The sequence below is a fragment of the Plodia interpunctella genome, chromosome 9, assembly GCF_027563975.2.
Source record: "Plodia interpunctella isolate USDA-ARS_2022_Savannah chromosome 9, ilPloInte3.2, whole genome shotgun sequence".
Lineage (NCBI taxonomy): Eukaryota > Metazoa > Arthropoda > Insecta > Lepidoptera > Pyralidae > Plodia > Plodia interpunctella.
Genome location: NC_071302.1, coordinates 8316781 through 8331729, shown reverse-complemented (window position 1 = coordinate 8331729; position 14949 = coordinate 8316781). Strand labels below are relative to the sequence as shown.

Genomic DNA, 14949 nt, shown 5'->3' with positions numbered 1-14949 from the left:
TTTATTTAATAGAACAAAAAAATAACAAATTTCAAAGATATTTGAAATTGCAATAAGAAATTTACTAAGTAATTTAAGTAGTTAACTAATTAAAAATATAAAATTAGCAAATTTCTTATTGCAATTTCAAAGTAGTGTCATATGATACGATACATCATCAAAATAACGAGCAACAATGTAACACAGTAAGTAAACAAACCAACATACTACCTAGCTCCATAAGTCATAGACCACAGTGTGGTGATTGTGGGCTGTCATAGCATACTGAATATTTACACCCACGAACTTCCGCGAACAATACACGATCGCTGTGTACTGACAAAACTAACCATTTGAAAAGAACTATGCACAAGACCGGTATTACAAAGGTTTATAGTTGTTGGAAGTAGACTATGTATCCATCCTTCAAGGGAATGGCTAAGGATAGATTATCTCACCCTACTTGGTTACTATAACTGTTTCATAAATTAACAATATAGGTAGTAATGATTTATCTACAAAATTTCTACCATGCAAGTCCGCTGCGCCGTTAATTAATCCGCTACTATACCTACTCAAAATCTCATGAATCTTTTAATCTCTCTTTAATCCTTAGTCGGATTATATTGTAACTAATCAGTAATATGTAAAAACACGCATTTAGTAAATTCCAAACTAAATAGAGTTGAAATCCGTCCACCGATGCATTAGCACACCAACCCATCTATGAGCTTACAAATTGAACACATTCGTATATAAAAATTTAACACCATCGAGTGTAATATAGATAGACATACAGACAGGCACCGTGCGGCGTGACCGCCGCCGGAAATGGATGGAATGGCTGAGCCAAGCCTCCGCCATGTTTGCATCGTCTGCTAATGCAAAAACTGGTCACAATTTTATAATTAGGTGCTACATCTTAATTGGGTAATGATCTGCTTTCGTCATAATGTTTTGTGGTATCCATACTGTTAGACCTTCGGCAGTCATCTTAACTGATGTTCAAAATAGTTCAGATGGATGAGAATATGATTTTTGTTCGAAACCAATTTCGACCCAAGAATTATATTTATTTTACAAAGCCTTGATTACGTACGAAGAATTATTATTTTGACTAGAACGCGAGTAAGTCGGATGCTATTAATGACTAGATTTTAAATTCTAGCACCATACCAACCACACCATACCTAACTTATGCAACCAATACACGATACGAGATTACATATTTTTTGCTAAAGTCATCACACATCATATACAGTTGTGTCCTCATGTCCTCCTTTGGGATCCCTGACTGTAGAATGCTCTGCACGGCACGAACCGGCTGAACAGCATGGCTGCTGCGTCAGACTAGGAAGGCCATAAACATTAATTTTCATCTCAATCAAACATTTTATCAGTAATATTTGATACCGACTTTTCTATACTTTAGATTAATACTATATTATTGCCAAAATCCTGTTTAAAGTGCTAAGCATAAAAAAGCAAATCACAGCGATCATTACTGGAATGTGGTCCTAATGACATTACAGTTTAATGTCATTATAACACTGTAGCCCCGAATTAAACCGGCAAGGAATGAATTAAAAACACGTTAACTGTAAACTCAATCCATTATCCATTTTTTCATGTGTAATATATTATTTTTAGTATTTTTTGTGTTCATTTAATTGATTCTGATTCACATGGTGCGAAAATATCATTAAGAGCTATATACCTATGCTCTTGAAGGTTCCTTTACGTAGAAATTACGTGTAATAAATGCAACTGCTTGAGAATTTGCCCCAAAAGTGTATTATTATTGATAGATGTGTGTGCAAATTATACTTAATGCATCCATGGTCCTTGTATCACAACACTAAACAATACCGAGACATTGATTGATTTACATCATAAATAACAACCAGTCATTTAGTAAATCTGTGTTACATCTTCCATACACGTGACTTGCAAGTAGTTGCAATTGCAAGCTTGCACTCGATTGACAATGCACTTCACCCACGCAACGCCGCAGTACCGTACTTGTATGACACAATACTTATTGTTTAACAAATCAATGTTACATAAAATGAACAGGCTGCTTTAGTACATTTAGGTCACAACTGAAAGCTTAATTTTATGGATTTGCTTGCTTGTTTTGTTACTAAATACAAGCAAAGTAGGCTATCTTTATATAGCTAGCTATAAATGTTTAAAATAAATAAATATTTGACTAGATCATTGTCATAAGCATCTTATTATAAACATTACCATCCAAATGTTATCTATATTATGTAACGTACATCTATTCAAAAAATCTAAAGTAGTACTTACAAATATAACCACATGAGCAATACATCCTTACTTAATGTATTTTGCTTGCATTCAAAAGCTAGTGAGCATAAAAACTTTTATAGCGAAATAAAATGCAAAAATAAAAACAGTAAGACCCAGAACAGAGCCCTGTGGTAAACCGCTAACGACTTGCATAGTTCATTGACTTCAGAACTCTCGCTCTTACTCGTATTTTTGAATTTTGTATTGAATTTTTTTTATTTTATTTCATTATTTTAGTGATAATTATACCTACTATTCCAAATAGAAGTCTAAACCGTCTGTAACGTTACCATATGTATTCTTCTTATGATTATTAAAAAAAGAGAGTTTATATGCAATGAGTTTACAATAATACTTGGCAAGTTCATAAAAAATCAGGTCGCGTAGAATAGTTTTACGGTCACAACGAAGACAAAAAAATGAAAGGGTTGGTGGAAAAAAAAACAACAAAAGCAGAAAAAGCGGAATTATTATTACTTTGTAATACAAGTAGACAAAGGAAAAAAAATAGCTAACGGCAAATTGAAAAATAAGTTTCAAAGTAACTAAATGTAATACATTCTAACGCTGTTTATGTTTTTCGTCCAATTCATATTTCTGTGAGGTTGAACACTTAGCTATCATTTTAGAGCTACGTGCGTGCCCTATCTAAGAATACTTTGTAAACACAACGATAATGTGTTGAGCAAACTTCACCGACAAGTTATAAATCTGTAAGAATGTTAAACTGTTACAATGTTTGTCCCAAAATAAAAATAACATCAGTCGATAGTCGTCTGGAGCTATTTATAAACATTTTGTTCTATTGTCTCCTCTGACCTGCATACCGAAGAAAGAATCTGTAAGCAAAGTGCAACTGCACGTACCGACTCAACTGAGGTAGTATCAATGATACCAAACTGTTAAATGTAGTTTCAGATTCAGATCACACAACCAAAGAATATTATAAATTCCTGATTACACGGTAGAAACAGAGCCTTATGAATATGACATAATCATGTAGAAGGCTGATAGTCGATTGTATAATTTCGGTAAATTAATCCTTAAGGATTCATTTACCTGAATAAATCTTGAAAATAGAACATGTAAAATCAAACAAAACCGTTAAATGAATTGCATTGTAACCGGCCATAAAAATATGCCATCAATTATTATATTGCAATAACTTACATAATTGATTGGTACATTCTTATATGATAGTCTCAGTAATCTCGTAATAGGAAAAATGAAATTCAAATACATGAATATATTTAAAATTATGAGAATATGAGACGATGTTAAAATGCGTAACAGGATCATGGAATCAAATGGCAGTTGCAAAAGTCGATAACCTCACTTAGGACTTTGACATCGGCCTCATAAAACTAATGAAATGCAAACTAAGCTAATATCATGTTTTCAAAAATATAGTCATTAATTGTTTTATATTAAACCTTTTGACGACTTGTCGTGTTTCTTTTCAGAAAATAAAATGCATTATTAAAGACTGTGTGTGGTACTTATACAATCTTCTGAGAATCGAAATGTTATATGGCGTGAGAATACAGCTAATAAAATGACCATTGACATGTAATTAACCACAATTGACAATCAAATACAGCAACGATGATCAGTTTAATGTCAAATCCTTCGACACCTTCACGGTAGACATCTTGTAATTACTGACAGTCATCCGTCTTGATAACTTTCCATCATGATGCGGCTTCCGCTATGTTATAAGGTATCTCTTATTTGTTCTCCTCCTCTTGTTGAGTCTATACTGATATGAAATATATGAAATATTTAACTATTAACTAAGTATCATTAGATTTTGTATAAATGCCTCAGGCTCAGAAATTGTAATAAAGAATAATTGTTACGTAGACATGTTGTTTCATTATTTCATATCTTTGAAAATATTTTTTAAACAAATGATAGGTAGGTATGCTAACAAGATGTCTATGTTTGAATTAGTTTTTCCTTATACAATTTCTCGTTATATTACTTACATATATATGTAAGGATTTTATTATTTTATATCGATGATCTAATGATATCTTGTCCTCATAATTAGAGTCGTAGCCAAATTTACAGTCTCGATCACTGCTCAATAAAGGTCTACATTGTCAATCGCCACTTCTGAACTGAGTCACGCATTGCAAGGTAGCTGTAACCATTCACCACTACATCATCTAGCAATGTAAGCGTGTCTCAAGGATCACAGTTTACGACAGCAAACAATTTTCCGTCGGGTCGTTAACCCGACCCACTAACTAAGACGACATTAACAACCACACTTTGAACTGCCGCAACCTGTAGAGAAAGCAAGTTCTCAGAAAACAAGCAGTACCTATATGAGTACCTTTTACATTTTGTAAATAAAATTAAAATGGCATTACGTATGCCGTAGTTGGCCCTTAAACGGCTTGTCGTCTAATTAACCTACCTACGCAGATATAACTCGGACCACCAACGATTTCTAAGAAAGATGTTCACATGTGAAAGGTTTCAAAAGTAGTCGCTCACTGCCAAGAAAATCGATTGTGAAATTCTATCATCTGTTTTGTGGCATAATCTACTCGTTAAACTTTCATTGACATGGAGATCTAAGAGAACAATATAGTCATTCCAAAAATATAGGTCAGTAAATGAACATAAAAAGTCTAACTAGTTCAACGGTTGTAGGTACTAGTGGGAATAACCGAATTAAAAAACTTACTTAAATTTTTCCATTTGTTTTCAGTTTACGAATAACGATACGTTACGTTTTACGTTTTAGTCTTTCAGTAACTACGTCTATCAGAACAGCAATTAACACATTATTATAGAATCGGTTGTTTCTTCTGGATAAAGTGCCTGGTGACTTTTTCTTGTAAGTCTTTGTACAAAATTTACTTATTATTCTGTATTATAATACCTTTTTTTTACCAAACTAACGATATTTAAATAATTAAATCAAAAGACCTAGTTATTGCTGTCAGTATTTAAGCTAATTAATTTTAGATTTTATCGCGACATATTTAGAATTTATGATATCAATTCCTGATACACAAAACAACCTTGCAAAAACAGAAAGGATAGCGCTGACAGGTCTCAGCAATAGCAGGAAATCATAACCATTGGTGATGTATGATTCGATTGAGAATTCCAATAAACGCTACACGTCGCACAAGTAACATTTTAATTGACTATGAGTCACTGGGAGCTTTCTGTAGGCAATTTTAAATGCAGTGTAACATGTTTTTGTTGCACATAGCGAATGAGGAGCTGCCCCGGGCGAGTGACGTGCGCCAGTTCAAATTCCAACCACGACCAATATACATCCATAAAATACTTTAGTTATTAGCGCTTCGTTATACTTAGATGTGCTAATTTCATTTCTTTCTTTTTGAAAGAGTAATGTCAGATTTTGTTCAAATCGCCTGAAGGCGTCTGATTTGACTTTCACGCCTACCGCTTTTAGTGGCAAGTCTAAAGATTATTAAATGGCTTTTTTCAATACAGCATTATTAAATTTTTTTTTCTAAATAATATGGTTTATTTTCATAGCTTTAATATACAAATTACACGCGAGTAACATTTTATAAATTCCAAATTCAAGAATCTATGTAAGAATTACTAATTTGAAATGATGTAAATAGTATGAAACAATGAAACATAAACTTTAATTACAACTCTTTGTAACCTAGTTCCAGACTATGAAATAATAAAATCAGTCTCAATTTCAGTATATGAAAGATAACGGAAGAATACATAGGACAACAAATAAGTACCTATATTGCGTGCGCAATGTAATAAATGGTAATTAGCCTCTGATAAGGTAGGAATGCGAAGGAACATGCAGTGTTATCTATTCCGCCAATGCTTAGGTCACTATTTAAAATATTAATATAAGACAGCCATTTCATAAAGACATTTGCTATTTTATAAATAATACTAAACATATCTTAATAAATTGGAAAATCTACAGAAAGTATGTACAGTACATAATTTCTGACATACACAGCCAAAACTAATGGACTTAAAAACAGAAATATGTTCCTTGGGAAGAGTAGGAGAGCACCATAAAACAATTTCTTCAGATCTTCCCATGGGTACGAGAAAAACGCTGAATTTTTAAACACATACGAAATCGGAAACAAAAGCTAGTATAATAATAACTTGTAGTATATCATAACACAAGATAGGGGACAGCGCACAGCTGTGTTTAATCCATAAATCTTGGCCGAACAAGAAAGCCAAATGGTCGCTGAGGTGGCCAGGAAAGGTGTGGTCGATGCAAGTCTGCTTTCTCTAGCCCGCCAGTCGCCGCCACACGTGCAACTTGCAACCTCAATATGGCAAATGCAAATACAAGAGAGCTTTTAGAAAACTATACTTTCGACATTTAATAAAAGGTTCGCAGAACGGAATCTAAAATACGTGTCGATTAAGCTGAGATGTTACATTTGAAGTTTCTAATTACGCATGGTGCTACCGACTGCCAATAATTTGAGTTATTGGAAAATTAACGAAGGGTATCGTCCTACAAAATCGCATAATCACGTTTATATTTTGTGAAACATGATTCGTTTGAATTTAGAAAACTTACCGTATAAAATTAAAAATACAAGAGTGTAGATGACATTTGAAAAATGTCGTATACTTATCAAAACATTAATGCTGTACGTTACGTACGTGTAGTTACGATCTATATACCATTATACCTAGTGTGTTATAAGTAAAGATTATTTTAAAATGTTTCAATGCGAACGGCTAGCGGCATCGATTTATCTCGACATTAAAGTTATAGCTTTCAGAAACAATACTATATCCAATCACATGGGCATCGAAAAATACATTCAAAAAAAGATTTATTAATAGACAAAAAAGTGCTATTTTGTTTGCAGTCTTTTATTTTTTTATTCTCTTTAATGGTCTAGTGAACAGCAAACAAATCATTGGTCACTCCTTACCTTAGAACAAAAAGGAACATTAGATACATTTTAGTGTCCAAAGTGCTTAAAATAACGATGTCGGTCCAGCGATAACAGCAGAAGCGGATTACGAAATGGAAGGTACAGTTACGTCAAGCGAACATTAAACAAAGACAGCGGTAATGTTTTATCTATCGTTTATTGATGTCAGACAGTGTGAGTGTTCCAACTTATTATTTGTAATTGTAAACAAGATTATCGATTCTTCTTTGAACAGTTGCTGGAGGCACAGTCAAGTTACTTCTACGGTAATATCACCCAATTTAAATGAATGAAATGGGATCTATAATTTTTCCATACGTACGTAGATCATACATTTACAGCTATACTTAGGTTTTGATAAAGTAATCATCAATCTTATAACTATTCGTTTCCTATTTGGATACCAGACACACCACATAGAGTGTACGTACAAGCTTTAATGATTAAAATTGGAGTTACTATGGCTATTGCCGTCTCGTACACTGCATCTCCAAGTTTCCTCATGGCTCGTCCCTCGTGCATCCTCCATTGATCGCTAGCGGCTATTTCTCACGACCGCTCTGCTCGCCGCAACGCCAATTGGGCGAAACTTTACTTTTTATGCACTCAACGTTAATATTGCAATAACCATCAATTGTTTTTATAAGGAAAAACTATTTTTATTATTAATATTATTTATTAACACATTTTTCCGTATTTCCTAAAACTTGTAGTTTTCTGCTTTTATTAATATTCTTATTTTCCTCACTCAACAACCTTAAACCCCACTTTAGCGTTGTTAAATTTTTATGAGAAATAATAATCGTCAAGCCATGTTGTTTCTATTGCGTTGTCGAATCTGCTCGATTCAGTGACGAGATGTTTATTTTTAGGAATGACTATAAAACAATTAAATAAGAGGTAACAAACAAGGTTAAGTTGTATTCAATCCCCAGTCTCTTCATTTCGTTTAATGGCATTTACTGATAGGTCATAGATTGTATCAAAGTTAAATCAGATACAATTTTTAGCATTATATAATTAATCGGTTAGGTAGTTTATGTGGCATTAGAAATGATAAACAAACATACCTTATAGGGCCGTTGACATGACATGCCGACACGTAGCGATGTTAACGCACCGGGCCGGGCCCTTGGTCACAATGACCTGACGACGTCTATGTACGCTGAGATTAGAGTATAACGTGTAGATAAACATGTTGCGGTAACAATATTAAAAGGTGCTGTGAAAGTTTTAAAAAATTGGCGTTACATCAACATGTAATAAACTTTACTAGAAGTAAGTAACTTCAGAAAAACGCATCAACATTAGTACTATGGTAAAATATTATCGTGACCTATCTGTGATCGTTACCATGGGAGCTGATCTGAAGCAGATATGTAGAGATTGGATGGTGGAAGACATTTCAAATTTGAATTTTTTTTCCATTTAGCAGACCACAAAATCAACGGAATACCCTTATTAGTTATCTTCTATTGTATTTTACCAACTTGTTAATTAAAACAATAACTTAACTATGTGTCAACCACAAAAGTGTCAACAACTCGATAACCTAACCATTCCCAAGGTAAAACGTTAAACTTCAAATATAGTTATGTAATTATGCCTACGTAGACTGTAAATTTTAAGAAGTTAAAAACAACCGACTTGAAAACAGGACTAAATAATATACAATATAAAATACTCCAAGTTGTAGATAACGACAACCGCAAATATAATTTAGGTACTTGAGCATGTAAACGAGAAAGTTCTTGGTATCGCGCGTCGCTACCTAACCGCCTCTATTTGCACAGCTAACCAAACTGAACGCTCGTTGATATCGTTACCAACCACAGTTGGTCCCTGTACTGGCAAGTTGCACTCGGAATATCTTGAAATAACAAATAAGTATATCGAACGGGCGGAGGTTCTTATGATATTGGGTAAATTATATCAAAGCGTTGTAGATGTGACGAAGTAGATTCCAAAAGATCTTCAAATAATAGCCGCTTTGTGTTCAGCGACAACGTCGTAGTAGGTCAAGTTATTTGCCTCACTCGCTTTTACACTTGTATCTTCAATGCATCTATTGTTTGTTCTACTCTTGTTGGAAATCGATACATCATGGGAAAAAAGAAAATGGTGTTTACTTAGTAAAGCCCTCTGAGGAACACCCATTATAAGTGCGTGAAATTTATTTTTGTTTCGTTTAATTTCAATAATTTTGTAAATCAGGCTACTAGATTTTATCGTTCAATCATTTTTGTCAAAATAATGTATAAAATGATATCATTCTTAGGTAAGAGTAAAAGTCTACATCATTATGTAATTTACTTAACTTTCATCGAATAGGCTTTATATTCAACATGCATGTCAAATTAAATAAAGAAAAATTTAAATGCCTATTCGTATTGGTGATACGTAATATTACGTAAAACACACAGACCTACAATACTAAACCCGTGGTACTTTTACTTTTAATCGATCAGCATTCAGAAAGTTTAACTTTCCCGCCTACACCCATTGATACCTTCGTATGATATTCAGCACATTTGCTGTTAACTTGTGAAGCTAATAAGAAAGTTAGTTAGAGATTTATATCTCAGGCTCTATTTGATTCGTTTTAATATTTTTATACATTTAAATAATTGACAACATGACCTCCAAACTACCTAAAGCATATTCAAAATACAAAGTCAAATAATTATCACCACAATACAAATAACAATCAAATTGCTGTAAACAAGACGACAGACAAGCGTTCAAAACTTAATACAAATCCGAAGATTCTAATACCAAACCAGACATTAACAATAAAATATACGGTAACAACTGTTAAATTTAAAGAAACACGTTGGAGAACGGCGCCGGCGGCGGCGGCGGCGGCAAGCTTCTAAACTTACGAGTCTACACAACAAGTAAAACCGACGCACGCACACAAACACAAGATCGTGTCGGCCTGAGGCAACGACGACAGGACCTGCGCCTGCGAAGACCCAACGCTCTGCTTTACTCAATGAACAGACGAGACTATCACACTTCCTTTTTTTTAAATATATTTTTAATAAGAATTTTACAACAATACCTTTTCTATGCACATCTATAGCCCTTTTATTACTGTTCTGTGTAAATACTCGATGATCATCATAAAACATCTTTATATGTATTCTATTTACATAAACAAGATTCAATCGTATCAGTCTCTGCCAATATATTTCGGTAGATGCGTCATCTTTTTATAATGCTGCTACGACAAGGCTACAGACAACTTCTTTTACGATCAGCCTAATGACACTACTCACTTGTTTTAATTTATCGGTCTACGCGTCACTGACTAAAATATTCAGAGAATCACAATTTATCATCTTACTTTGGACGTGTGCTTATGTACGTGTGTAACGATAGAAAAACAATATTTTGAACAACAGATCTCGCTGAAAGGAATTAAACTACGTACAGAATTCAAACTGTCATAAAACCTTGGGTGCAGTTACTGGAAATATTGTCTAATCTGTGGTGCAGTGCAGTTAGCGCGATTTGTTGCAGTATGTAATTACATTATCGATGCCGACTTCCATTCCATAACACGATCGATCTCTACAATACCGTAAAAAAGTAAATTGTCGATCGAGCACTAATTTATCAAACGAGCGCCTAAGCATGTAATTTCCTGTGTATATTTTACAATCTTTACAATCCTATAACAATCAATGCCGGGTTGGAACCAGAACATAATTTATATTACCGGCAACAGAAACTGCAACGGGTGGTCTGACATTGCGATTCGCCCGAAGACTGTAGGTAATAGCGTTTCTAGTCATAAATTCAGGCGCGATGTATATCGCCCGGGAATGGGACGAAGCGGGGCGATGGGTGGTCGGCGAAATTCGGCGGAGCGTTGCTCCAGTCCAGCCCGGACCGGTTCTCGGAAGGCTCGGCGGCAGCTATTGTGTCTGCCCTCTGCCACACGCGCCGCTTCATTACCTTCCCTCCAGACCTCTTCCCTCCCCGCACCGACCCACGTACCCTCTTCACTCACCGCTGCACTGATGCATCGGGCGCCAAAGATCACTATGTGGTTTGACGTAGGATAGGAGCAATTTTGTGATATATAAATAGATCAAAAATATAATGGAATAATTTGGTTTGGTTCGTCGAAATATATAATTAGATTGTACTTCTTGAAACGATTTTATTGCTTTTAAATTATGAAGATCGATGTAGGATGAACTTATCAGTGAACGTGTTCCTAGAAAGTCGTACCTATTCTATCTAGCAGATGATCAAAAAATTGAAATAGGTACGCAACGCATAGATGATTACAATAACGACGACAACAATGATGTACAAACGGTGCCGCGGCGCGCTGCTCCGTAATAGTCGAGAACTAATATCGTCCACCTTAATCTCTTTTTCGTTAGCGGCCCGCCATATTTCATTCTGGCAGCCATTGTCAATAAGAACCGAGGTCAGAGGCAAATAGGAGAAAAGAACGTCCCCACTTTTGTTTTCTTTACCAGGCACTCAAACAAAATAAACTCCGGTAACAGTTGCTTGGACGCGCCGCCATTTACAATTTAAATCCCTAAGTTTTTTATACCATCTTTTCGTTAATATATTACGTTGGGTTCTAGCTGTCAGTTTTTTTATCATCAAGTTTGGCGTTTGTTACCTGTTACAGGACGTTGTTACACGGCGATGGTAGATCACGTATCATTTTGTTTAGTGCGACCGTGTGAAATGCATTTAAATTGTGGTCATTAGTGGCAACTAATTTGTCTTTTTGTCGCGACCAATCGGTTAGCTATTCAATTAGCTGGAAACAATAGACAGACGAATTGAAGCTTCGTTCAATCAAAGTAGTCAATCTAGTAAATTAATTTAGGAAGGTCAAGGTTTTGCAAAACGTTTGATTTCCTTAGAGTCTACAATCCCTCGAGCCGATGCGATGACGTATCTCAACTCAACCGCAGTCTAAACAACATCAATAAATAATACTTATTACTTACAATTATAGTCACAATGCACACACAAATGTCTACCACCGTATTACAATTGTGATGCCAAAACATTTTAAACCAACAGTTTTATGCGTAAAAACAAATATTATGATATGATACCTATCTGATTTCTAATAATAAAAATAACACGGATTTCCATTCATGATGTAGGTACTGAGAAACAGTCTTTTATATTATGATACTAGCTAATGCCCGCGACTTCGTTCGCGTGGCCGATTAATTTTTGGTAAGGAGTCAAAATTATTAGAGAAATTTAACTGTACAGTCAAAATGACCGTTAACGATACCTATACAGAAGATGCTTATACGACTGAAATATATATTTCCTATAGTTTAGCTGGACCATTGTGACTCTTACTAATACATCAACAGGGGGCTTACCATCATCTCTTAATGCGATCCAGTTCAGGACCTTAGCTGATCTGCATCGCTAATTCGTACCACGAAGTTGACATAACGATCCATTATAGGTAGTCACCAAAATTTCATTCACTCATTTTGCATACCTACAATTCTGTACCATGATGTACATTGACAACGTAAACTGGATATCTTAGCTGTCAAAATTGGCGATTCAAAAAAAATTACTATATCAGATAAGTTTCCACGAAAGAGGCGCTACTGTCGCTAAAAACAACGATGTGGTCTATCTGTTATTGACAGTTCCTAATTTTGCCACGGAAACTCTTTCGTGGTACGGTTTTTATGTTCCGAACTTTGTGTTTAAAGGTTATGACCGACAAATTTTTTATCTGCATAATATGGCATTTATTTTAATTTAAATATTTTATTTTATTGTGTTTTGTATTTACTATAGTCATGTAACAGCAAGATAATAATATACATTTTAATTTTTTAAGTAACAAAAAAGTGCAAACAATACGTTTGCCCAAAATGGTAAGAATTTGATATCGGAACACAACTCTTGAAACGAGATAAAATATATCAACATCGTATAGCCGCTCTTTCTTACATTTGGCTACTGTCACTGGGGTTTACGATTCAGAGACAAATTTTATTTTTTTTAATTGATTTCATTCACTCCTTACGATTCAAATGCGACTTTGTTAAGATTAGTTGGTGGTACCAAATAACGCGATTCATTTTAGGTTCCTAAACTGAACTGCCCCACAATTGAATCGTTTTGTAATAGTTGATGGTAGGCCCCCAGGAAATACACATCAGGCTGATCAACTTTTGTTAAGGCATCATTTCCATATTTCCTAGTTTCGCTGGACCATTATGGGTCTGCATTAGGTGTTCTAGATCTTCATTTTTTATACAACTCAACTCAACAAAAAATGCTCATCAGACTGAACAACTTATATTAGGGCGTCATTTCTATATGTCCTGCAGGTTAGCTGTGCCACCTTGGGTCTACATCAGGTGTTCCAGATTTTCAATTTTTATACCCCAACAGAAAAAGCTCATCAGACTGAACAACTTTTGTTAAGACGTCATTTCTATATTTTCTATAGTTTATCTGGACCATCATGGGTCTACATCAGGTGTTCCAGATCTTCGATTTTGATATCTCAACAGAAATTGCTCATCAGGCTGAACAACTTTTGTTAAGACATAATTTCTATATTTCGTATAGTTTAGCTGTACCATCATTGTTCTCAATCAGGTGTTCCAGTTTTCAAAATCATTTATACCCTATATCATGCCCAGGCTTAATAGCTATATAATAAAAAAGTTTCATTCAAATCCGTCCAGTAGTTCCGAAGCATGCATGTACAAACAGACAGACATACAGATATACAGACAGATAGAGTTTTTATTTCAAATTGTTTCTCTGTTACTATGACTCTATCGAAAAATTTTGTTTTTATGTAAATATTCAATGTACAGGATTTTTTTCTACTGTTTTATTATATGTATTGATGACATAACTACTCGTAAATATTTAAATAAGAAGTTTTACAGTCTCTTTACCTATAATTTTTTCTCGCATTATGTATATACCTATAATATTATTCACATAATTTTTTCAATTTCAGAATTTTGATCAATGTGTCCGATCAAAATGTGCGAAAGTCCTTAGGTAACAAACAGCTACAAAGCCGCCTAAATGACTATTAATCATGATTTAACTGAGCAAACACGGCATGCTCAAGTAAGCAATTAGACAATGCCAATCTTAAAAGGAAATTGCCAATTGACCTTTTAGTTGACATCTGAATTGACGAAGTATTCGTGACAATGCACCCGGGAGCGTGATACTGGTGAGAATTTTGGTACTCTTAATAATTTTTGTAGAATTTTCATGACAAATATCGAAGTAACAGGCCACCTGTCAGTTCCTTTTAATATGACATTCATTTCAGGAAATAATAATAATGCATTAGAATAAATTCTTTGAATTGTGATTTAAATTCCCACGGCGAGCGCCGCGACCCACTTCAAAACAATTTCATTATGTCACGAGCAGTTACGAAAAATTCACAAGTGTGTGACTATTTATCGTATAATCTCGGCTGTTATGGCTATTATATCATTATCATCTTGTTAATTATCGCTTGATAATGTGATAATGATCGAAAGGGAGCATGGATTAAGCGGCTTTTAAAGCCCATTAAATTTTAAGTAGTTATTTCCGATCTTCCAAAACGTCATTAGCACATGTTATGATTTTTAACTGTTTTTTTCGGATAATGCAAAGTTTGATTATAACAATCTCTGGTATAATGACAGCATAAAAAGTAAAAGTCTCG

General features: G+C 34.4%; 1 protein-coding gene across 4 annotated transcripts in view; it reads right to left on the bottom strand.

Annotated features, from left to right (window-relative positions):
- Nucleotides 1-14949, bottom strand: part of FER (FER tyrosine kinase) — a 35432-nt gene that overhangs the window by 9037 nt on the left and 11446 nt on the right. The window lies entirely within an intron of this gene.